A 24,720-nucleotide genomic window follows, 5' to 3' on the forward strand; every position below is an offset into this window, starting at 1 on the left:
ACTATACTAAAGATTTCTTTTTCTTTTTCTTCATCTAACACTGATGACTTTTACCTTTCCAACAAGGTTTTGGCTATTCTACCTTTAAATAAGATTTTTTTGAGAATTCACCTTTTACAAGTTTTTTTTTATTTTGCTGACTATAGGGCACACTGCTTCCTATCTACGCTACATTAAATGAATTGTACGACAACGCTACCCATAACTGTATCTTAACATCTAACACTACATACAAGAATGATTTGAAACACAAAATATTATGTTTACCACGTTCACTGGTAAACATTAGAACACTTTCACTGGGAATATTTGCTATGTAATATTAATGATAGGATATTGGAATTTATAAGTTATCGAAGTTATTAAAATGTAACATATGTAAATTCACACCTATTTCATCACCTTCGAGTCTCTTTAGCGTACTCAATCCTTCTGTTGTAAATTATTGTAATTCAGTGTTTTCGTCTTGGCAAAATTTTTAAAGCACTTACAATATAGTTTCTTCGTGGAACAGTTCGAACAAGATTGTGGTCACACGACAAGCTTTCTCTAATTGTCAACTGGGAAATGATACTTCCAACTACAGATGTGGGTATATACTATTAGAGTTCATTTTCACCTGCTTTTTGATAATTCATAGGGTGACTTATCATTAAGGGTTTGAACACTGGGAATACGTTCATTTTCCTCTCAGCATATCCTTTTCGGGATATTTTAAAGCACATAGAGAATTTATTTCTCGTATAAAATTGTTCATTCGTGCACTTAAGGATCACAATTCTCTTATAAAATTGTTATTGCATGGCTTGCCTCTATTAACCTTTGTGGTGATTCCTTAGTTAATCACAGGGGAATTGCAGTTTGGATTTAGAATGGGTCGAGATCAAACTTTGGTGACTCCTTCAACATATTGTCTTTAACTTGTGGGAGGAGTATATTGTCACAAAGGGGTTAATCACTGGCGTTAATTTTTTGTTTCCGTAATTCACTGGCTGGTTTCCCGGTCCATTTGTCAGAAATTGTCTCTTAACATTTATAGGATAACAGAAATATGAACTTTTCACATAGAGAAGCTAGGATGGATTCCGAGAGTTGGTCGAAAGGGATTCAACGCGTGAGTCTGTGACATATAAATAATTGTTGGGGTAATCAAATATCATAACTATACGGTCATATGGTATATATGGGTCCATAATGATTATCAAAGGTGATGTTTATGTACTTATATCTTGTATTGGTCGATGGGGTTCTCAGGATTTATGTGATTATATATTTCGATAATGCACTGGATACTGAGATTCAAATATAATGTTACCTGATACGTAATATGGTTCGTGGACGAGGAAACAACGATCAAAGGTAACTATTATTTTCTTAGACGAAGCTGGGATGAAAATTTCCTAGAGTCTATGGTGAGTAGTCTTCGTTGGTTGAGGTATGATGAAAATAGATGCTACTAGGTTGTATCTGCGCTGGACTACGCATTGTAATGATCGATTTCCAATATGTCAATCCAGTTCCTGTAATAAAAATAACGAGGCAGAATCACGCGTTCTTTAAAATCAAGTAGTCTTAATGCATACTAAACAATACTATTAGCTGCATTTTATGTTGAATGTTACCCTACAAGATAATATACAAAGACACACTGATATTACAGCATAAACAATGGTTTTAATAAAACAACATTATTATCATGTTGGTTTCATACATATAATTCTCACTGGAAAATCTAAAACAGAGATGTCTTCAAATTTGTTTTAAGAAAGGAAACAACGATACAAGGCTTATTTCATCCTTCAATACTTATTTAATTCTCCCTTAGATTTAAAACAATCCTTTAAACATAAGTTACTCTACATTATTCAGTTTGAGGTCTAATTTTACAACATATTTCATACCTGCATTGTTCACGCACGTCCGTGCTGTTTAAGAAACGCATGTTGGAGCGTCGGAACCTCTCGGTTTTACGTAAACGCCACTACAATGAGGGAACAACACATAGCAAGGACGAGTGGAGACCTCTATACCCACTCGTTTTTTAATCCGGGTTGCAGCGGTAGCTAGCAATCCGGGTTGCAGCGGTAGCTAGCAACCTAGTAAGAGACGATCACGTCCAATGTTAAGAAATATAAAAACCCATAGTTCCTAACAAAGGAGTCAAATCAAAACAAAAAGTACACCATTAGAACCGCCTTGTCCGAAACCCCTGTATAGGAAACTTTCTGTCCCTTGGCTTGAACAGCAAGGGAAATATATTGGCTTGAAAATCAAGAAAATTGACTTTAACCACGTTATTCTCCCCAAACGGGATATTTTTTTCTTTTTTTTTCTTTTCCACAGATAGCTTGGCACTGGAACATCGTAGAGGGTTGTTCAATAGCTCATTTTAAAGGAAATTAATTGGGTTAAAAATCTATAGTAACTAAAATAAATTATTTCTAAAAGAGAATAAATTTTTCCACCAAAAACTGCATTTTTGATGTCTTTTCACACTGCAGTCTTTCAAACATAATCGTATACCAGTCCGGGTTGCAGCGGTAGCTAGCAACCTAGTAAGAGACGATCACCTCCAATGTCAAGAAATATAAAACCCCCCAACTCCTAAAAAAAGAGTCAGATCAAAACAAAAAGTACACCATTAGAACCGCCTTGTCCGAATCCTCTATAAAGGAAACTTACCGCCCTTTGGCTTGAATAACAAAGAAAATATATTGGCTTGAAAATCAAGAAAATAGACTTTTACCACGTTATTCTCCACAAACGGGATATTTTTTTCTTTCTTTTCCACAGATAGCATGGCACTGGAACATCGTAGAGGGTTGTTCAATGGCTTATTTTAAAGGAAATCTCTAGATCTAGCGCTATGTGTACTTAATTTTTTTTTTTTAATGAATTTTTTTTACTAAAAACTTAATTTTTTATATAAAATATTAAACAATGACGTCATAGTCTGGATCATCGAATTAAAGCTGAAACTAAGTAAAGAACAATTATGCCTCCATATATTCACAGTGATCTATAAAATTTCCCATTACATCTATAAACTGTTCCACAGTTGCCGGTTCATACCTTGGAAGCTTTTCACTAAACATGCAACATTTCTTTTGGATATTACTATGAAGTTTTGCGAAAGCATCTCTAGCTGACTTTTCAACAAAATCCATTCTTTCAGAGATAATTTTAATCTTTAATTTTGAATATTTTTCGTAATCCCGGTAAAAAATTCGTAAAATTTTTCTAAATTTACTAAGATCAGTCAGCATTGTTGCCATGTTTTTGGACTTCTGAATATAATTTTTAATTTTGCCCGTATGCGTTCTTTCCAGGTTGTGTAAACTGCAAAATAGCCATGGTATCCGAGCAATAGTTTGAATATTTCAATTCAAGCTAGAAAAATACCTGAAAATGTTAAAATTAGTTTTATTTTTAGTTAGGTTCTAACTACCCGATGTGGAATTTACTATGTATTTTCAGACCAAAAAATTCAATTTTTTAATATATATCATTTTTCAGTTTAGAATCGCTAAAGTTATTATGTGAACTGCAAAAATATTTATGATATATGAGCAATAATTTTAATCTTTTAATTCAAACTAACAAAATACCTGTAAATTTAAAAATTAGTTTAATTTTTTGTTAGGTTATGGGTACATGATACGAGTCTTAAAAAGTTTCAATTAGATGAGAATATTATTTCTTGTTTTGTAATAAGATGCGTTCTAATAGAGTTATACGTAATTTAAAAAAACCTTACTATACAAAAAACAGAGACAACATCTTGAAAAGAGAAAAGCAAAGGTATTCAACCGACAAGGCGTATCGATATGCGAAAATTGAGAGAGCCAAACAAAAGAGTAAGGAACGGTATGATAACGATAAAGATTACCGAAACAAACATAAGAAAAAAGTTGCTACCAGAATAATGGGTAGATACTGGGGTGACAAAAGCTATAATGAAAAAATTAAATTCTCTGCGAGGTTGTACCGAAGAACGCATAAGGACAAAGGGAAAAATTACATTCAGAAATACAAGAAGATGGCAAAAATGAAGGCTGATCTTTGTAAATTGAGAAACATTTTACGCATGTTTTATCGGGATCATGAAAAGTATTCAAAATTACAGATTAAAATTCTCTTTGAAAGAGCGGATGCTGTTGAAAAGTCGGCTAGAAATTCTTTGGCAAAGCTTCATAGTAATATCCAAAAGAAATGTTGTCAGTTTAACGAAAAGCTTCCAAGGTATGGATTGGCAACTGCGGAACAGTTTATAGATGCAATGGAAAATGTTCGACAACACAGTGAATATACGGAGGCGTACTTCTTAGAAAATTCGTATATTAATTTTGGAAGGAGCATCCGGGTTGCAGCGGTAGCTAGCAACCTAGTAAGAGACGATCACGTCCAATGTCAAGAAATATAAAAACCCATAGTTCCTAACAGAGGAGTCAGATCAAAACAAAAAGTACACCATTAGAACCGCCTTGTCCGAAACCCCTGTATAGGATACTTTCTGTTCCTTGGCTTGAACAGCAAGGGAAATATATTGGCTTGAAAATCAAGCAAATTGACTTTTACCACGTTATTCTCCCCAAACGGGATATTTTTTTCTTTTTTCTTTCTTTTCCAGAGATAGCTTGGCACTGGAACATCGTAGAGGGTTGTTCAATAGCTCATTTTAAAGTAAATTAATTGGGTTAAAAACCTTTTGTAACTAAAATAAATTATTTCTAAAAGAGAATAAATTTTTCCACCAAAAACTGCATTTTCGATGTCTTTTCACACTCCAGTCTTTCAAACATTATACCAGCAGTAAGATTTGAACCCACGCCTCCGAAGAGACTGGTGGCTAACACCAGTGCCTTGGACCACTCGGCCAGGCTGCCTCTCATAAATAAATATATATGTGAATTTGGGTTGCAGCAGTAGCTAGCAACCTAGTAAGAGATGATCAGTCCAATGCTAAGAAATATAACAAAACTCCTAAAAATAGAGTCAGATCAAAACAAAAGTACATCATTAGAATTACCTTGTCTGAAACCCTACTAGATAAATAATGAATGTCATCATAGTTTTATATTAGAGCTATGACGTGAATAGAAAAACATGAAATTATATTGTTGTTTCTGAAGACGTCATGAAATAATATCATTGCTCTATGACGTCAACAAAATCATTACGCTGTGACGTCATAATTACTACTTAAGAACTACAAAGATGAAAATGTTCTCATTCATAATTACATAATGGTTTCAATCAAGCAAGTCGCACGCAAGTTGAAAAAACAGTACTACACAAACAACAGAGATAGTATCTTGAAAAGAGAAAAGCAAAAATATTCAACCGACCAGGCGCATCGAGAAGTAAAAATTGAGAGAGCAAAACAAAACAGCAAGATGTGTTATCACAATGATGAAGATTATAGACATGCAAAAATTGAGACAGCCAAACAAAAGATCAAGGAGAGTTATCACAATGATGAAGATTACCGCATCAAATATAAGAAAAACCAAAAGCAAAGGTATTCAACCGTCCAGGTGTATCGAGAAGCAAAAATTGAGACAGCCAAACAAAAGATCAAGGAGCGTTACTGGGGTGACAAAATCTATAATAAAAAAATTAAATTCTCTGCGAGGTTGTACCGAAGAACGCATAAGGACAGAGGGAAAAATTACATTCAGAAATACAAGAAGATGGCAAAAATGCAGGCTGATCTTTGTAAATTGAGAAACATTTTACGCATGTTTTATCGGAATCAAGAAAAGTATTCAAAATTACAGATTGAAATTCTCTTTGAAAGAGCAGATGCTGTTGAAAAGTCGGCTAGAAATTCTTTGGCAAAGCTTCATAGTAATATCCAAAAGAAATGTTGTCAGTTTAACGAAAAGCTTCCAAGGTATGGATTGGCAACTGTGGAACAGTTTATAGATGCAATGGAAAATGTTCGACAACACAGTGAATATACGGAGGCGTACTTCTTAGAAAATTCGTATATTAATTTTGGAAGGAGCAATTGCAGTTTATGTAGCAGCAATAAAAATATATATACAAGCATACCTATCAACAGCGAAGGAAAAGCAATGTTTTTCAATTATGGCGAAAACGAGCCTGTTAGGGTTATTAGTAAATGTGTTTGTAAGACTAATGATTTAGAACAAATTCCTGGAACACCGACTCAAGAAAAAAGCATTTCTAACTGTGTTTTAAACAGTTCGTTTAGTTCTACTGAATATTTGGCAAAAAATTCTCTGTGTAGTAGAACAAACTGTCCTGAAAAGTACGAGACAACTATTGAAAAATGCTCTAGAACTAGATCTGACAAGGAAATTATGATGGCTGAAGTCACCTATAACAATCCGAGTAAACATTCAAAACCAAAAATTGGGCAGCAGGTTACTTGGCAATGTCACCCTGATATCTGCAAGCTCTATCCGATGGATATTGAATTATGTCAAATTCTTTTTGATATCCTTGAAAATAATATAGCATTAAAATTTTCAACTGACAAAGTGGTTAACTTCTACCTTGGCGGCTTGGATTATTGTGAAATCAATTACAGGGACACAAGAAAGCATGGGCATTCGTTATACTGTAGCCCAAATGAGGGATGTCAGAGCTATTTGCGTTCTCTAAGGGCACTAGCTCCACATTTTCCTGTCTTGAACTGTTTCATTAATAGCGTATATAAGGCAGTATCAAAATGTAAGATTATACAACATATTAATCTACTAAAAGTCGAGGGTTCGTACAGGGAACTAAGTCATTACATAGAAGAAGTGTCAAGTAGACTCTGTCGTAATAATAGTCAAGACTTCATTTACGGTGATAGCAATATTAGAGTTTCTGTGGATGAAAATACAATAATAAAATTATTTGGTGAGAGCCTTGATAAGGTAGCTAACGTCAGGGATGTATACCCCACAATGCATTGTGACAGTTGTGAGCAGATAAAGACAAAATACCAATTGAAGAGTCTAAGATCCCTTTCAAATAGGAAAGGTTTTGATGTAATGATGGCCACGATTTTAGAACACCTACAACAGGACATACCCAAAGATGACAGAGAACAACTAATTCAATGTACAGGTTGCAAAGAGGATGTCATAGATTCATTCTTTGTCTGTGATTACTGTGCTGGGAAAATGTTGAAAAGTCAGGAGAATGTCCGATCAGTATTAAATAACCTTCATATAGACTGTACACCGGGATGTATAAAGTGTTTAAATAATTTTGAAATGGCAATGATTCGATTTGTTATGCCTTGTCTTACGATCGTCAGATTAGGGCAAGTAACTGCATTGAAGAGACCTAGAACAGAACTTGTTGACGCTCTTAAGGGGAGAATAGTATATCTACCTGTTGATGTGCAAGCAAATGCAGATATTCAGCCTGAAAAACTTCTTAACATTGATAGTTTTGTAGTCATTGTCAATGGTCAGCCTACTTACAACAAGAATGTTTGGACTGCACTAATAGATCTGAGAAAAGTACATGAAGCACTGTTGTGGTTAAGAGAGAACAACAGTCTCTATAAAACAATACATGCATACACCCTAGAAGATTTAAATAAAATACTTGAAGCACGTCTTGCTGAAAAAGTGGTTGGTGTTGATAATTTACCTGAAATACCGGAAGCTGCAATCCTTCAGAAACTGACAGAAAGCGCAAAATCTACATTGGTTGAATATTTTTCTGTCTAGCCTCTCAATTCAGCGGTACCAAAAGACTTCATTGAAGATTTTAAGCAGATGAAAGATCTTGGTACTGACCAATTTCAAATCAAGAAACTAAAAGGTGAGAGCGAAGACTTATTTCAGGAAGAACTTGATCTAAAAGTGTTTCCAAATCTTTTCCCGAAAGGCAAATATGGCTTGCGTGACAAGGCAAGACCATTTCGGATTAGGAATGCAGAATATTTTAAATCAAGGCTTCTTAGCAGACATACTAAGTTTCGTCTTGACAAACAGTTTCTTTTTCACAGCTTCCAATTGCAAGAATTCTCTTACATGTGTAATAGCGTCGGTCATATGTTGCGGAATGTGAAACCAAAACAAACTGCTCGCCAATTTATAGACAGGCTTCATTCCCGTGATGGAGATATGGAAGCGACTTTGTTTTCTGTTCAATCAAAAATCAGAGGATCTCAGCAGTATTTTCAATCTCTTTCCTATAAAGTAAAGTCAATGATTGAGCAATTGGGTCCACCGACTTTGTTTCTGACAGTTTCATGTGCTGAGTGGTACTCTCCTGAATTTATTGAATATTTACAGACTGTCCATAAGAACTTACCTTGTGTGGCAAAAATGACCCCAGCAGAGTTGACGTGTCTAGATCCAATTGCAGTTTCCATGCACTTTGACAAAAAATGGACACCTATATTTAATGAGCTGATTTGTTCAAAGACAAATCCTTTGTTTGGTAAAATTAAGGATCATTTCTGGCGTATCGAGTATCAGAAACGAGGTGCGCCTCATGTACACTGTGTGTTGTGGATTGAAGATGCTCCTATTATTGGGAAATCAACAGCGTCTGAAGTGATTCAGTATATCAATAGTATTATAACTTGTGAAATACCAAATAGATTGACTAGTCCAACTCTTCACAAACTGGTCAAAGACCATCAAGTGCACCGCTGTAATAAATACTGTCAAAGAAAGTATAAGAGAAAAGAGGAAGATGGGTTACGTATTGTAAGTTTAGGTGCAGTAGGTACCTCTTGCCTATATTAAATTTTATACGCCACTTAATTATAGTATATGTTAGTAATTCAACAGATAGCTTGGTACTGGTACATCGTAGAGAGTTGTTCAAAGGCTTATTTTAAAGGAAATTAATGGGCTTAAAAACATTTTGTAATTTTATTTTAAAAGACGGTCCTTAGAAGAACAAACCATTGAATACATTGGACTTAGTTAGCTCCCTTATTCCTTGAGAGTCGTCTCTTACTACTCCAAAGAAGAAAAAGACGTAGGCTTTTTCCTGTTTGTTATCAGGGTTTACATAATCTGGTTTGTTAATCCGGGTTACAATAAAGAACGACACCTAGCCCATGTTAACTGAAATATAAATAGGGATTATTTAATTTCCATCAGTATCATGGCTGTAGAGATGGCTGAAACCTAGTAAAGAGCAAACCATCCGGGTTGCAGCGGTAGCTAGCAACCTAGTAAGAAACGATCACGTCCAATGCTAAGAAAAATAATTACAATAAAAAACGATCATTGGAATAACAAAAATTGCATACCTTTGGAATTAGCTAGCTACTTGATTATTTGAGACTCGTCTCTTACTATTTAAAAGAAGAAAAAGCCGTAGGCTTTTTCCTGTGTGTAATCAGTTTATTATCATAGGCAGCGCGCTTGCACTGCCTGAGTAAAGAACGATGTGGGCACAATGTGTTTTTTTCCGGGTTGCAGCGATAGCTAGCAACCTAGTAAGAGACGATCACGTCCAATGTTAAGAAATATAAAAACCCATAGTTCCTAACAAAGGAGTCAGATCAAAACAAAAAGTACACCATTAGAACCGCCTTGTCCGAAACCCATGTATAGTAAACTTTCTGTCCCTTGTCTTGAACAGCAAGGGAAATATATTGGCTTGAAAATCAATAAAATTGACTTTAACCACGTTATTCTCCCCAAACGGGATATTTTTTTCTCTTTTCTTTTTTTTTCTTTTCCATAGATAGCTTGGCACTGGAACATCGTAGAGGGTTGTTCAATAGCTCAATTTAAAGGAAATTAATTGGGTTAAAAATCTATAGTAACTAAAATAAATTATTTCTAAAAGGGAATAAATTTTTCCACCAAAAACTGCATTTTTGATGTCTTTTCACACTGCAGTCTTTCAAACATAATCGTATACCAGCGGTAAGATTTGAACCCACGCCTCCGAAGAGACTGGTGGCTAACACCAGTGTCTTGGACCACTCGGCCAGGCTGCCTCTCATAAATAAATATATATGTGAATTTGGGTTGCAGCAGTAGCTAGCAACCTAGTAAGAGACGATCAGTCCCATGCTAAGAAATATAACAAAACTCCTAAAAATAGAGTAAGATCAAAACAAAAGTACATCATTAGAACTACCTTGTCTGAAACCCTACTAGATAAATAATGAATGTCGTAGCTTTATATTAGAGCTATGACGTGAATAGAAAAACACGAAATTATATTGTTGTTTCTGATGACGTCATGAAATAATATCATTGCGCCTTGACGTCAATAAAATCATTACGCCGTGACGTCATAATTACTACTTAAGAACGACACAGATGTAAATTCTCTCATTCTTGATTAGAATAATGGTTAGATCGAAGCAAGCTATACGCAATTTGATTAAACAGTACTACACAAACAACAGAGATAGTATCTTGAAAAGAGAAAAGCAAAGGTATTCAACCGACCAGGCGCATCGAGAAGTAAAAATTGAGAGAGCAAAACAAAGGTATTCAACCGACCAGGCGTATCGAGAAGTAATAATTGAGAGAGCAAAACAAAGGTATTCAACCGACCAGGCGTATCGAGAAGTAATAATTGAGAGAGCAAAACAAAACAGCAAGATGTGTTATCACAATGATGAAGATTATAGACATGTTTTTCCGGGTTGCAGCGGTAGCTAGCAACCTAGTAAGAGACGATCACGTCCAATGTTAAGAAATATAAAAACCCATAGTTCCTAACAAAGGAGTCAGATCAAAACAAAAAGTACACCATTAGAATCGCCTTGTCCGAAACCCCTGTATAGGAAACTTTCTGTCCCTTGGCTTGAACAGCAAGGGAAATATATTGGCTTGAAAATCAAGCAAATTGACTTTTACCACGTTATTCTCCCCAAACGGGATATTTTTTTCTTTTTTCTTTCTTTTCCAGAGATAGCTTGGCACTGGAACATCGTAGAGGGTTGTTCAATAGCTCATTTTAAAGGAAATTAATTGGGTTAAAAACCTTTTGTAACTAAAATAAATTATTTCTAAAAGAGAATAAATTTTTCCAATAAAAACTATATTTTTGATGCAGTGACGTCATAATTACTATATAAGAAACGTCAAAACTGTAAATGGTCTCATTCATGAATATCACAATAAGAGACGATCACGTCCAATGCTAACATAACAATAAAGAACGAACTCTAATTAAATTTTGTTATCCGGGTTGCAGCGGTAGCTAGCAACCTAGTAAGAGACGATCACGTCCAATGTTAAGAAATATAAAAGCCCATAGTTCCTAACAAAGGAGTCAGATCAAAACAAAAAGTACACCATTTTATAATAAAGAACGACATCTTGGCTATACTAAATTAGGTATGGCGTTGTAAGAGAGTTACAGTAAAGAACGATCTCCAGTCCATATCCGGGTTGCAGCGGTAGCTAGCAACCTAGTAAGAGACGATCACGTCCAATGTTAAGAAATATAAAAACCCATAGCTCCTAAAAAAGGAGTCAGATCAAAACAAAAAGTACACCATTAGAACCGCCTTGTCCGAAACCCCTGTATAGGAAACTTTCTGTCCCTTGGCTTGAACAGCAATGGAAATATATTGGCTTGAAAATCAAGAAAATTGACTTTAACCACGTTATTCTCGTCAAAAGGGATATTTTTTTCTTTTTTTTTTTGTATCCAGAGATAGCTTGGCACTGGAACATCGTAGAGGGTTGTTCAATAGCTCATTTTAAAGGAAATTAATTGGGTTAAAAATCTATAGTAACTAAAATAAATTATTTCTAAAAGAGAATAAATTTTTCCAATAAAAACTGTATTTTTGATGCAGTGACGTCATAATTACTATATAAGATCATCATAGTTTTATATTAGAGCTATGACGTGAATAGAGTGACGTCATAATTAGTATATAAGGAAAGTCAAAACTGAAAATTCTCTCATTCTTGATTAGAATAATGGTTAGATCAAAGCAGGCTATACGCAAGTTGAAGAAAGAGTACTACACAAACAACAGAGATAGTAACTTGAAAAGAAAAAAGCAAAGGTATTCAACCGACCAGGTGTATCGAGAAGTAATAATTGAGAGAGCAAAACAAAGGTATTCAACCGACCAGGCGTATCGAGAAGTAATAATTGAGAGAGCAAAAGAACGGTATGGTAATGATGAACATTACAGAGAAGCAAGAATTGAGCAGGCTAGACAAAAGAGCAGGGAACGGTATGATAATGATGAAGATTACCGAAACAAACATAAGAAAATATAATAAAGAACGACCTCTTACCTATATTAATTTATATTCTTTATAAATTATATAAATTAATATTCTTATTAGCTTGTGTAAACTGCAAAAATATCCATGGTATCTGAGCAGTAGTTTGAATATTTCAATACAAGCTAGAAAAATACCTTAAAATGTTAAAATTAGTTTTATTTTTGGTTAGGTTCTAACTACCCGATGTGGGATTGACTATGTAGTTTCAAACCAAAAAATTCCATTTTTTAATATATCTTATTTTTCAGTTTATAATCGCTAAAGTTATTATGTAAACTGCAAAAATATTTATGATATCTGAGCAATAATTTTAATCTTTTCATTCAAACTAACAAAATACCTGAAAATTTAAAAATTAGTTTTACTTTTTGTTAGGTTATGGATATTTGATACGAATCATAAGAAGTGTTATGAGTTTAAATAAAGTATTATGACGAGTCATAAGAAGCGAGTTAGTACAAAAAACAGAGACAACATCTTGAAAAATGAAATAGTAGAGATGAAAACACAACGACCTTTTGCCTATACTAGATAAATGCTTACGCAAAGAAGATAATAAAGACGCCTACTATTCTTCTTAAAAGATACAGTAAAGAACAAGCCTTAGCCCATAGTAGCAGAAATAAGAATATCTAGGTTGCAGTGGTAGCTAGCAACCTAGTAAGAATCGCCAAATTAAAAGATGAACATTAGAAGAACAAACCATTGCTTATATTGAACTTAGTTAGCTGCCTGATTCTTTGAGGTTCGTCTCTTACTATTCCAAAGAAGAAAAAGCCGTAGGCTTTTTCCTGTTTGTAATAATACATTAAAAGATAACCATATGTGACGTAATATTACATAAAGGATCGATATGATTCATCATAAATCACAGTTAAGAACCAGACTACCAAAATAGCGTATTTTTAATATGACTAATCTTTATTAAGATCCATAATAGTTATAGAAACATGCTTATAATAAAGAACGACCTCTTGCCTATACTAAATTTTATACTCCACTTAACTTCTTGTAATTAAAATAAATTATTTTTATTACATTAAGATTTACAATAAAAGACGATCATTGGTTATTACATTAAATACATAAAGGACCGATACTTACAGTAAAGAACGATCTCTCTCCCATACTAACTGATGTATGGTGGTTCCAGGTGTAGTTACATAAAGGACGATTATAGCTCATCATAAATGGTGTTTGTCAATTATCTGGGTTGCAGCGGTAGCTAGCAACCTAGTCTGGGTTGCAGCGGTAGCTAGCAACCTAGTAAGAGACGATCACGTCCAATGTTATCCGGGTTGCATTACATTAAAGAACGAACTTTATTCCATAGTTTATATTAAAGGACGATCATTAGAAAAGCACACCATTGCATATATTGGACTGAGTTAGTTTTTCAGTTTAGAATCGCTAAAGTTATTATGTAAACTGCAAAAATATTTATGAATGAGGGACGTGACGTAAAAATTGAAAAAATTAATTTTATTTTATTTTGGTTTTTAGTTCAGAATCACTAAAGTTATAAACTGCAAAAATATTTATGGTGTCTTAACAATAGTTTTAATCTTTTAATTTAGACTAGAAAAATACCTGAAAATTTTAAAAATTGTTTAATTTTTTGACATTAAAAGACGAACTTTAGTCAATAGTAACGGCAGTCCGGGTCGCGGTGGCAGCTAGCAACCTAGTAAGAGACGATCACGCTCTATAGTAAAAATGAAGTAGTTACATTAAAAGACATTGGAATAAAAATACGGGTTGCAGCGGTAGCTAGCAACCTAGTAAGAGACGATCACGTCCAATGTTAAGAAATATAAAAACCCATAGTTCCTAAAAAAGGAGTCAGATCAAAACAAAAAGTGCACCATTAGAACCGTCTTGTTCAAAACCCCTGTATAGGAAACTTTCTGTCCCTTGGCTTGAACAGCAAGGGAAATATATTGGCTTGAAAATCAAGAAAAGTGGCAGCTACTACAGCATTCTGCCTAAACGGGATATTTTTTTCTTTTTTCTTTTCCATAGATAGCTTGGCACTGGAACATCGTAGAGAGTTGTTCAATGGCTCATTTTAAAGGAAATCTCTAGATCTAGCAACTTTTGCACTTCATTTTTTTTCAATTAATTATTTTTTACGAAAAACTTAATTTTTTATATACAATATTGACCAATGACGTCATAGTCGTTGGATGTAGTTAGTATTTATATAAAGACTTAAAAAAGCGAACAATTCCAACAAGGTTGAACATGTAAAGATTCTATCTTGTGTTTTACCCAGTGTAAGTACGGTGGTTCACTTGCACGGTGGTTCAGTTGCACGGTGGTTCAGTTGTACGGTGGTTCACTTGCACGAGGGTTCAGCTAAATGGTGATTTAGTTACACGGGGATTAATTTAAATGGGGTTGAGTTGCACGGGGGCTGAGTTGCACGAGGGCTCAGTTAAATGGGGTTCAGTTGCACGGGGGTTTAGTTGCACGAAGTTTAAGTTACACGAAGTTTCAGTTACACAGGAGTTCAGTTGCACGGGGGTTCAGTTGCATGGTGGTTTAGTGGCATGGTGGGTCAGCTGCAGGGGATTCAGTTACACGGGGGTTCAGTTGCACGGTGGTTCAGTTACAGGGGATCAGTTACACGGTGGTTCAGTTACAATGGAACCATAACGTCGTTTCTAGCATCATGAGTGAGCCTAACTGAAAGCAACTAAAGACTTAAGATTATGCACTATTCTGACATTCATATGCGAAAATGACAGCTTAGTAATTACGAATTCCTTCTATGTTATGTACAATCAAACGCTTGAAACAAGATACTGTACCATAAACGCCTTCGACATAAGACACTGTAATTAAAATCAAGTAGTTGCGGGCATCAGGCCATAGTTTAATTTGAAAAAAAAGCCAAGACTGATAGTCCGAATGAGTGAGAGGCAATTCCGCCATAAGGCCTTTTTGGGAGTATATAAAAATAGTGTATAAATAGTGTATATAGCCCTTTTTAGGAGTGATGTCATTCCACTTGTCATCAGGCGTATGCCAGATTTGCCTCTCACTCACTCGGACTATCTCTCTTGTTTTTTTCTACAATTAAACCATGGCTTGATGCCCGCAACTACTTGATTCGTTTTGGATCCGGGTTGCAGCGGTAGCTAGCAACCTAGTAAGAGACGATCACGTCCAATGTTAAGAAATATAAAAACCCATAGTTCCTAACAGAGGAGTCAGATCAAAACAAAAAGTACACCATTAGAACCGCCTTGTCCGAAACCCCTCTATAGGAAACTTTCTGTCCCTTGGCTTGAACAGCAAGGGAAATATATTGGCTTGAAAATCAAGCAAATTGACTTTTACCACGTTATTCTCCCCAAACGGGATATTTTTTTCTTTTTTCTTTCTTTTCCAGAGATATACATTAAAGAACGAACTTTAGTCCATAGTTTATATTAAAGGACGATCATTAGAAAAGCACACCATTGCATATATTGGACTGAGTTAGTTGTTCAATTTAGAATCGCTAAAGGTTTACAGTAAGGACCGAAGTCTATCTCATTGTAACTAATGCAACGGGAAAATTATAATAAAGAACGACCTCTTACCTTTACTAAATTTTATACGCCACTAAATTATAGTATAGGTTAGTAATTCAACAGATACCATGGCACTGGAACATTGTAGAGAGTTGTACAATGGCTCATTTTGAAGGAAATTAATGGGGTTAAAAACTTTTTGTAATTAAAACAATTATTTTTATTACATTAAGAAATTTTATATGTTCCTTAATCCAGGTTGCAGCTGTAGCTAGCAACCTAGTAAGAGACGATCACGTCCAATGTTAAGAAATATAAAAACCCCTAACTCCTAAGAAAAGAGTCAGATCAAAACAAAAATTACACCATTAGAACCACCTTGTCCGGGTTGCAGCGGTAGCTAGCAATCTAGTAAGAGACGATCACGTCCAATGTTAAGAAATATAAAAACCCATAGTTTCTTACAAAGGAGTCAGATCAAATTCAAAAGTACACCATTAGAATCGCCTTGTCCGAAACCCCTGTATAGGAAACTTTCTGTCCCTTGGCTTGAAACAGCAAGGGAAATATATTGGCTTGAAAATCAAGAAAAGTGGCAGCTATTACAACATTCTGCCTAAACGGGATATTTTTTTTTTTCTTTCTTCTTCTTTTCCAGAGATAGCTTGGCACTGGAACATCGTAGAGAGTTGTTCAATGGCTCATTTTAAAGTAAATTAATTGGGTTAAAAATCTATAGCAACTAAAATAAATTATTTCTAAAAGAGAATAAATTTTCCCACCAAAAACTGCATTTTTGATGTCTTTTCACACTGCAGTATTTCAAACATTATACCAGCGGTAAGATTTGAACCCACGCCTCCGAAGAGACTGGTGGCTAACAACAGTGCCTTGGACCACTCGGCCAGGCTGCCTCTCATAAATAATATATATGTGAATCTGGGTTGCAGCAGTAGCTAGCAGCCTAGTAAGAGACGATCAGCCTAATGCTAAGAAATATAAAAACCCAAAACTCCTAAAAATAGAGTCAGATCAAAACAAAAGTACATTATTAGAACTACCTTGTCTGAAACCCTACTAGATAAATAATGAATGTCGTCATAGTTTTATATCAGAGCTATGACGTGAATAGAAAAACACGACATTATATTGTGGTTTCTGAAGACGTCATGAAATAATACCATTGCGCCATGACGTCATGAAATAAAATTATTACGCCGTGACGTCATAATTACTATATAAGAAGCGTCAGAACTGTAAATGTTCTCATTAATAATTAGATAATGGTTAGATCAAAGCAAGCTATACGTAAGTTAAAAAAACAGTACTACACAAACAACAGAGATAGTATCTTGAAAAGAGAAAAGCAAAGGTATTCAACCGACCACGCGTATCGAGATGCGAAAATTGATAGTGACAAACAGCCTTATTATAATGATCTAGTTTATAGACATGCGAAAATTGAGACAGCCAAACAAAAGATCAAGGAACGTTATGATAATGATGAAGATTACCGAATCGAATATAAGAAATAAGAAAAGCAAAGGTATTCAACCGTCCAGGTGTATCGAGAAGTAAAAATTGAGACAGCCAAACAAAAGATCAAGGAGCGTTATCACAATGATGAAGATTACCGAAAAATATATAAGAAAAAAGTTGCTACCAGAATAATGGGTACATACTGGGGTGACAAAAGCTATAATGAAAAAATTAAATTCTCTGCGAGGTTGTACCGAAGAACACATAAGAAGATGGCAAAAATGCAGGCTGATCTTCGTAAATTGAGAAACATTTTACGCTTGTTTTACCAGGATCACGAAAAGTATTCAAAATTACAGATTAAAATTCTCTTTGAAAGAGCAGATGCTGTTGAAAAGTCGGCTAGAATATAATAAAGAATAATTCAACAGATAGTTTGGAACTGGGAGATCGTAGAGAGTTGTTCAATGGCTCATTTTAAAGCAAAATTAATGGGGTTAAAAACTTCTTGTAATTAAATAAATTATTTTTATTACATTAAGATTTACAATAAAAGACGATCATTGGTTATTACATTAAATATATACATAAATGACCGATACAGTTAAGTATAAATGGGGAATATGTACGTTTCATCGGATATAGCTGAAATCCAGCTTGCAGCGGTAGCTAGCAACCTAGTAAGAGATGTTCACGTCCAATGTTAAGAAATATAAAATAACATTACAAGAAGATCATTGGAATAAAAAGTTATTGCATACATTGGACTTAGTTAGCTACTTGATCGTTTGACGTTCGTCTCTTACTATTTCAAAGAAGAAAAAGCCGTAGGCTTTTTCCTGTTTGTAATATAATATCTGGGTTGCAGTTATAGCTAGCAACCTAGTAAGAGACGATCACGTCCAATGTTAATCCGGGTTGCAGCGGTAGCTAGCAACCTAGTAAGAGACGATCACGCCGAATGTTAAGAAATATAAAAACCCATAGTCCTAAAAAAGGAGTCAGATCAAATTCAAAAGTACACCATTAGAACCGCCTTGTCCGAAACCCCTGTATAGTAAACTTTCTGTCCCTTGGCTTGAACAGCAAGGGAAATATATTGACTTGAAAATCAAGAAAAGTGGCAGCTACTACAACATTCTGCCTAAACGGAATATTTTTTTTTCTTTTTTTCTTTGTTTCCAGAGATAGCTTGGCACTGGAACATCGTAGAGAGTTATACATTAAAATACGATCATCGGAATAACAAAAAATTGTTATTATTTTTTTTTTTTTTAGTAAGAGACGATCACATCCAATGTTTAGAAATATAAAAACCCATAGTTCCTAACAGAGGAGTCAGATCAAATTCAAAAGTACACCATTAGAACCGCCTTGTCCGAAACCCCTGTATAGGAAACTTTCTGTCCCTTGGCTTGAAACAGTAAGGGAAATATATTGGCTTGAAAATCAAGAAAAGTGGCAGCTATTACAACATTCTGCCTAAACGGGATATTTTTTTTTCTTTTTTTCTTTTTTCTTCTTTTCCAGAGATAGTTTGGCACTGGAACATCGTAGAGAGTTGTTCAATGGCTCATTTTAAAGGAAATTAATTGGGTTAAAAATCTATAGTAACTAAACTAAATTATTTCTAAAAGAGAATAAATTTTTCCACCAAAAACTGCATTTTTGATTTCTTTTCACAGTGCAGTATTTCAAACATTATACCAGGGCTAAGATTTGAACCCACGCCTCCGAAGAGACTGGTGGCTAACACCAGTGCCTTGGACCACTCGGCCAGGCTGCCTCTCATAAATAATATATATGTGAATCTGGGTTGCAGCAGTAGCTAGAAGCCTAGTTAGAGACGATCAGTCCAATGCTAAGAAATATAAAAACCCAAAACTCCTAAAAATAGAATCAGATCAAAACAAAAGTACATCATTAGAACTACCTTGTCTGAAACCCTACTAGATAAATAATGAATGTCGTCATAGTTTTATATTAGAGCTATGACGTGAATAGAAAAACACGACATTATATTGTGGTTTCTGAAGACGTCATGAAATAATACCATTGTGCCATGACGTCATGGAATAAAATCATTACGTCGTGACGTCATAATTACTATATAAGAAGCGTCAGAACTGTAAATGTTCTCATTCATAATTAGATAATGGTTAGATCAAAGCAAGCTATACGCGAGTTAAAAAAACAGTACTACACAAACAACAGAGATAGTATCTTGAAAAGAGAAAAGCAAAGGTATTCAACCGACCACGCGTATCGAGATGCGAAAATTGATAGTGACAAACAGTGTTATTATAAGAATGTAGTTTATAGACATGCGAAAATTGAGACAGCCAAACAAAAGATCAAGGAACGGTATGATAATGATGAAGATTACCGAATCGAATATAAGAAAAAAGAAAAGCAAAGGTATTCAACCGTCCAGGTGTATCGAAAAGTAAAAATTGAGACAGCAAAACAAAAGATCAAGGACCGTTATCAAAATGATAAACTTTATAGAGAAGCAACAATTGAGCAGGCTAGACAAAAGAGCAAGGAACGGTATGATAATGATAAAGATTACAGAGAAGCAAGAATTGAGCAGGCTAGACAAAAGATCAAGGAGCGTTATCAAAATGATGAAGATTACCGAAAAATATATAAGAAAAAAGTTGCTACCAGAATAATGGGTTGATACTGGGGTGAAAAAAGCTACAATGAAAAAATTAAATTCTCTGCGAGGTTGTACCGAAGAACACTTAAGGACAAAGGGAAAAATTACATTCAGAAATACAAGAAGATGGCAAAAATTGGACAACTATTGAAAAATGCTCTGAATCTAGATCTGACGAGGAAATTATGATGGCTGAAGTCACCTATAACAATCTGAGTAAACATTCAAAACCAAAAATTGGGCAGCAGGTTACTTGGCAATGTCACCCTGATATCTGCAAGCTCTATCCGACGGATATTGAATTATGTCAAATTCTTTTTGATATCCTTGAAAATAATATAGCATTAACATTTTCAACTGACAAAGTGGTTAATTTCTACCTTGGCGGCTTGGATTATTGTGAAATCAATTACAGGGACACAAGAAAGCATGGGCATTCGTTATACTGTAGCCCAAATTAGGGATGTCAGAGCTATTTGCGTTCTCTAAGGGCACTAGCTCCACATTTTCCTGTCTTGAACTGTTTCATTAATAGCGTATATAATCCGGGTTGCAGCGGTAGCTAGCAATCCGGGTTGCAGCGGTAGCTAGCAACCTAGTAAGAGACGATCACGTCCAATGTTAAGAAATATAAAAACCCATAGTTACTAAAAAAGGAGTCAGATCAAAACAAAAAGTACACCATTAGAACCGCATTGTCCGAAAAGGAAACTTACCGCCCTGCGGCTTGAATAACAAAGAAAATATATTGGCTTGATAATCAAGAAAATTGACTTTAACCACGTTATTCTCCACAAACGGGATATTTTTTTCTTTCTTTTCCACAGATAGCTTAGCACTGGAACATCGTAGAGAGTTGTTCAATGGCTCATTTTAAAGGAAATCTCTAGATCTAGCGCTATTTGTACTTAATTTTTTTTTTATTAATTTTTTTTACGAAAAACTTAATTTTTTATATACAATATTAAACAATGACGTCATAGTCTTTGGATGTAGTTAGTACATAAAGTCTGGATCATCGAATTAAAGCTGAAACTAAGTAAAGAACAATTATGCCTCCATATATTCACAGTGATCTATAAAATTTCCCATTACATGTATAAACTGTTCCACAGTTGCCGGTTCATACCTTGGAAGCTTTTCACTAAACATGCAACATTTCTTTTGGATATTACTATGAAGTTTTGCGAAAGCATCTCTAGCTGACTTTTCAACAAAATCCATTCTTTCAGAGATAATTTTAATCTTTAATTTTGAATATTTTTCGTAATCCCGGTAAAAAATTCGTAAAATTTTTCTAAATTTACTAAGATCAGCCAGCATTGTTGCCATGTTTTTGGACTTCTGAATATAATTTTTAATTTTGCCCTTATGCGTTCTTTGCAGCTTGTGTAAACTGCAAAATATCCATGGTATCCGAGCAATAGTTTGAATATTTCAATTCAAGCTAGAAAAATACCTGAAAATGTTAAAATTAGTTTTATTTTTAGTTAGGTTCTAACTACCCGATTTGGAATTTACTATGTATTTTCAGACCAAAAAATTCAATTTTTTAATATATTTCATTTTTCAGTTTAGAATCGCTAAAGTTATTATGTAAACTGCAAAAATATTTATGATATATGAGCAATAATTTTAATCTTTTAATTCAAACTAACAAAATACCTGAAAATTTAAAAATTAGTTTAATTTTTGTTAGGTTATGGGTACATGATACGAGTCTTAAAAAGTTTCAATTAGATAAGAATATTATTTCTTGTTTTGTAATAAGATGCGCTCTAATAGAGTTATACGTAATTTAAAAAAACATTACTATACAAAAAACAGAGACAACATCTTGAAAAGAGAAAAGCAAAGGTATTCAACCGACAAGGCGTATCGAGATGCGAAAATTGAGAGAGCCAAACAAAAGAGTAAGGAACGGTATGATAACGATAAAGATTACCGAAACAAACATAAGAAAAAAGTTGCTACCAGAATAATTGGTAGATACTGGGGTGACAAAAGCTATAATGAAAAAATTAAATTCTCTGCGAGGTTGTACCGAAAAACGCATAAGGACAAAGGGAAAAATTACATTCAGAAATACAAGAAGATGGCAAAAATGAAGGCTGATCTTTGTAAATTGAGAAACATTTTACGCATGTTTTATCGGGATCATGAAAAGTATTCAAAATTACAGATTAAAATTCTCTTTGAAAGAGCGGATGCTGTTGAAAAGTCGGCTAGAAATTATTTGGCAAAGCTTCATAGTAATATCCAAAAGAAATGTTGTCAGTTTAACGAAAAGCTTCCAAGGTATGGATTGGCAACTGCGGAACAGTTTATAGATGCAATGGAAAATGTTCGACAACACAGTGAATATACGGAGGCGTACTTCTTAGAAAATTCGTATATTAATTTTGGAAGGAGCAATTGCAGTTTATGTAGCAGCAATAAAAATATATATACAAGCATACCTATCAACAGCGAAGGAAAAGCAATGTTTTTCAATTATGGCGAAAACGAGCCTGTTAGGGTTATTAGTAAATGTGTTTGTAAGACTAATGATTTAGAATAAATTCCTGGAACACCGACTCAAGAAAAAAACATTTCTAACTGTGTTTTATACAGTTCGTTTAGTTCTACTGAATATTTTGCAAAAAATTCTCTGTGTAGTAGAACAAACTGTCCTGAAAAGTACGAGACAACTATTGAAAAATGCTCTAGAACTAGATCTGACAAGGAAATTATGATGGCTGAAGTCCCCTATAACAATCTGAGTAAACATTCAAAACCGAAAATTGGGCAGCAGGTTACTTGGCAATGTCACCCTGATATCTGCAAGCTGTATCCGACGGATATTGAATTATGTCAAATTCTTTTTGATATCCTTGAAAATAATATAGCATTAAAATTTTCAACTGACAAAGCGGTTAATTTCTACCTTGGCGGCTTGGATTATTGTTAAATCAATTACAGGGACACAAGAAAGCATGGGCATTCGTTATACTGTAGCCCAAATGAGGGATGTCAGAGCTATTTGCGTTCTCTAAGGGCACTAGCTCCACATTTTCCTGTCTTGAACTGTTTCATTAATAGCGTATGTAAGGCAGTATCAAAATGTAAGATTATACAACATATTAATCTACTAAAAGTCGAGGGTTCGTACAAGGAACTAAGTCATTACATAGAAGAAGTGTCAAGTAGACTCTGTCGTAATAATAGTCAAGACTTCATTTACGGTGAGAGCAATATTAGAGTTTCTGTGGATGAAAATACAATAATAAAACTATTTGGTGAGAGCCTTGATAAGGTAGCTAACATCAGGGATGTATACCCCACAATGCATTGTGACAGTTGTGAGCAGATAAAGACAAAATACCAATTGAAGAGTCTAAGATCCCTTTCAAATAGGAAAGGTTTTGATGTAATGATGGCCACGATTTTAGAACACCTACAACAGGACATACCCAAAGATGACAGAGAACAACTAATTCAATGTACAGGTTGGAAAGAGGACGTCATAGATTCATTCTTTGTCTGTAATTACTGTGCTGGGAAAATGTTGAAAAGTCAGGAGAATGTCCGATCAGTATTAAATAACCTTCATATAGACTGTACACCGGAATGTATAAAGTGTTTAAATAATTTTGAAATGGCAATAATTCAATTTTTAATGCCTTGTCTTACGATCGTCAGATTAGGGCAAGTAACTGCATTGAAGAGACCTAGAACAGAACTTGTTGACGCTCTTAAGGGGAGAATAGTATATCTACCTGTTGATGTGCAAGCAAATGCAGATATTCAGCCTGAAAAACTTCTTAACATTGATAGTTTTGTAGTCATTGTCATTACAATAAAGAACGACACCTAGCCTATGTTAACTGAAACATAAATAGGGATTATGTAATTTCCATCAGTATCCTGGCTGTAGAGATGGCTGAAACCTAGTAATACATAAGAGATCGATGTCATCCGTGTTGTTTCCGGGTTGCAGCGGTAGCTAGCAACCTAGTAAGAGACGATCACGTCCAATGTTACGAAATATAAAAACCCATAGTTCCTAAAAAAGGAGACAGATCAAAACAAAAAGTATACCATTAGAACCGCCTTGTTCGAAACCCCTGTATAGGAAACTCTCTATCCCTTGGCTTGAACAGCAAGGAAATTACAGTAAAGAACGATCTCTCGCCAATAGTAACTGATATACGGTGGCTCCAGGGGTTTCCGGGTTGCAGCGGTAGCTAGCAACCTAGTAAGAGACGATCACGTCCAATGTTAAGAAATATAAAAACCCATAGTTCCTAAAAAAGGAGTCAGATCAAATTCAAAAGTACACCATTAGAACCGCCTTGTCCAAAACCCCTGTATAGTAAACTTTCTGTCCCTTAGCTTGAACAGCAAGGGAAATATATTGGCTTGAAAATCAAGAAAAGTGGCAGCTACTACAACATTCTGCCTAAACGGGATATTTTTTTCTTTTTTTTTCTTTTTTATACTAAAGAACGACCTCTTGCCAATACTAAATTTTATAGGCCACTTAACTATAGTATAGGCTAGTAGAGTTTTATCCGGGTTTTATATTAAAGAACGAATTGTTGCCTATAGTAATTGATAAATTTACTAGATTTATATTAAAATCCAGGTTGCAGCGGTAGCTAGCAACCTAGTAAGAGACGATCACGTCCAATGTTAAAAAATATAAAAACCCCTAACTCCTAAGAAAAGAGTCAGATCAAAACAAAAAGTACACCATTAGAACCGCCTTGTTCAAAACCCCTATAAAGGAAACTTACCGCCCTTTGGCTTGAATAACAAAGAAAATATATTGGCTTGAAAATCAAGAAAATTGACTTTAACCACG

The sequence above is a fragment of the Artemia sp. Qi Xiang Cuo genome, chromosome 4 (genome assembly GCF_049724085.1).
Source record: "Artemia sp. Qi Xiang Cuo chromosome 4, ASM4972408v1, whole genome shotgun sequence".
In the NCBI taxonomy this organism is placed as follows: domain Eukaryota; kingdom Metazoa; phylum Arthropoda; class Branchiopoda; order Anostraca; family Artemiidae; genus Artemia; species Artemia sp. Qi Xiang Cuo.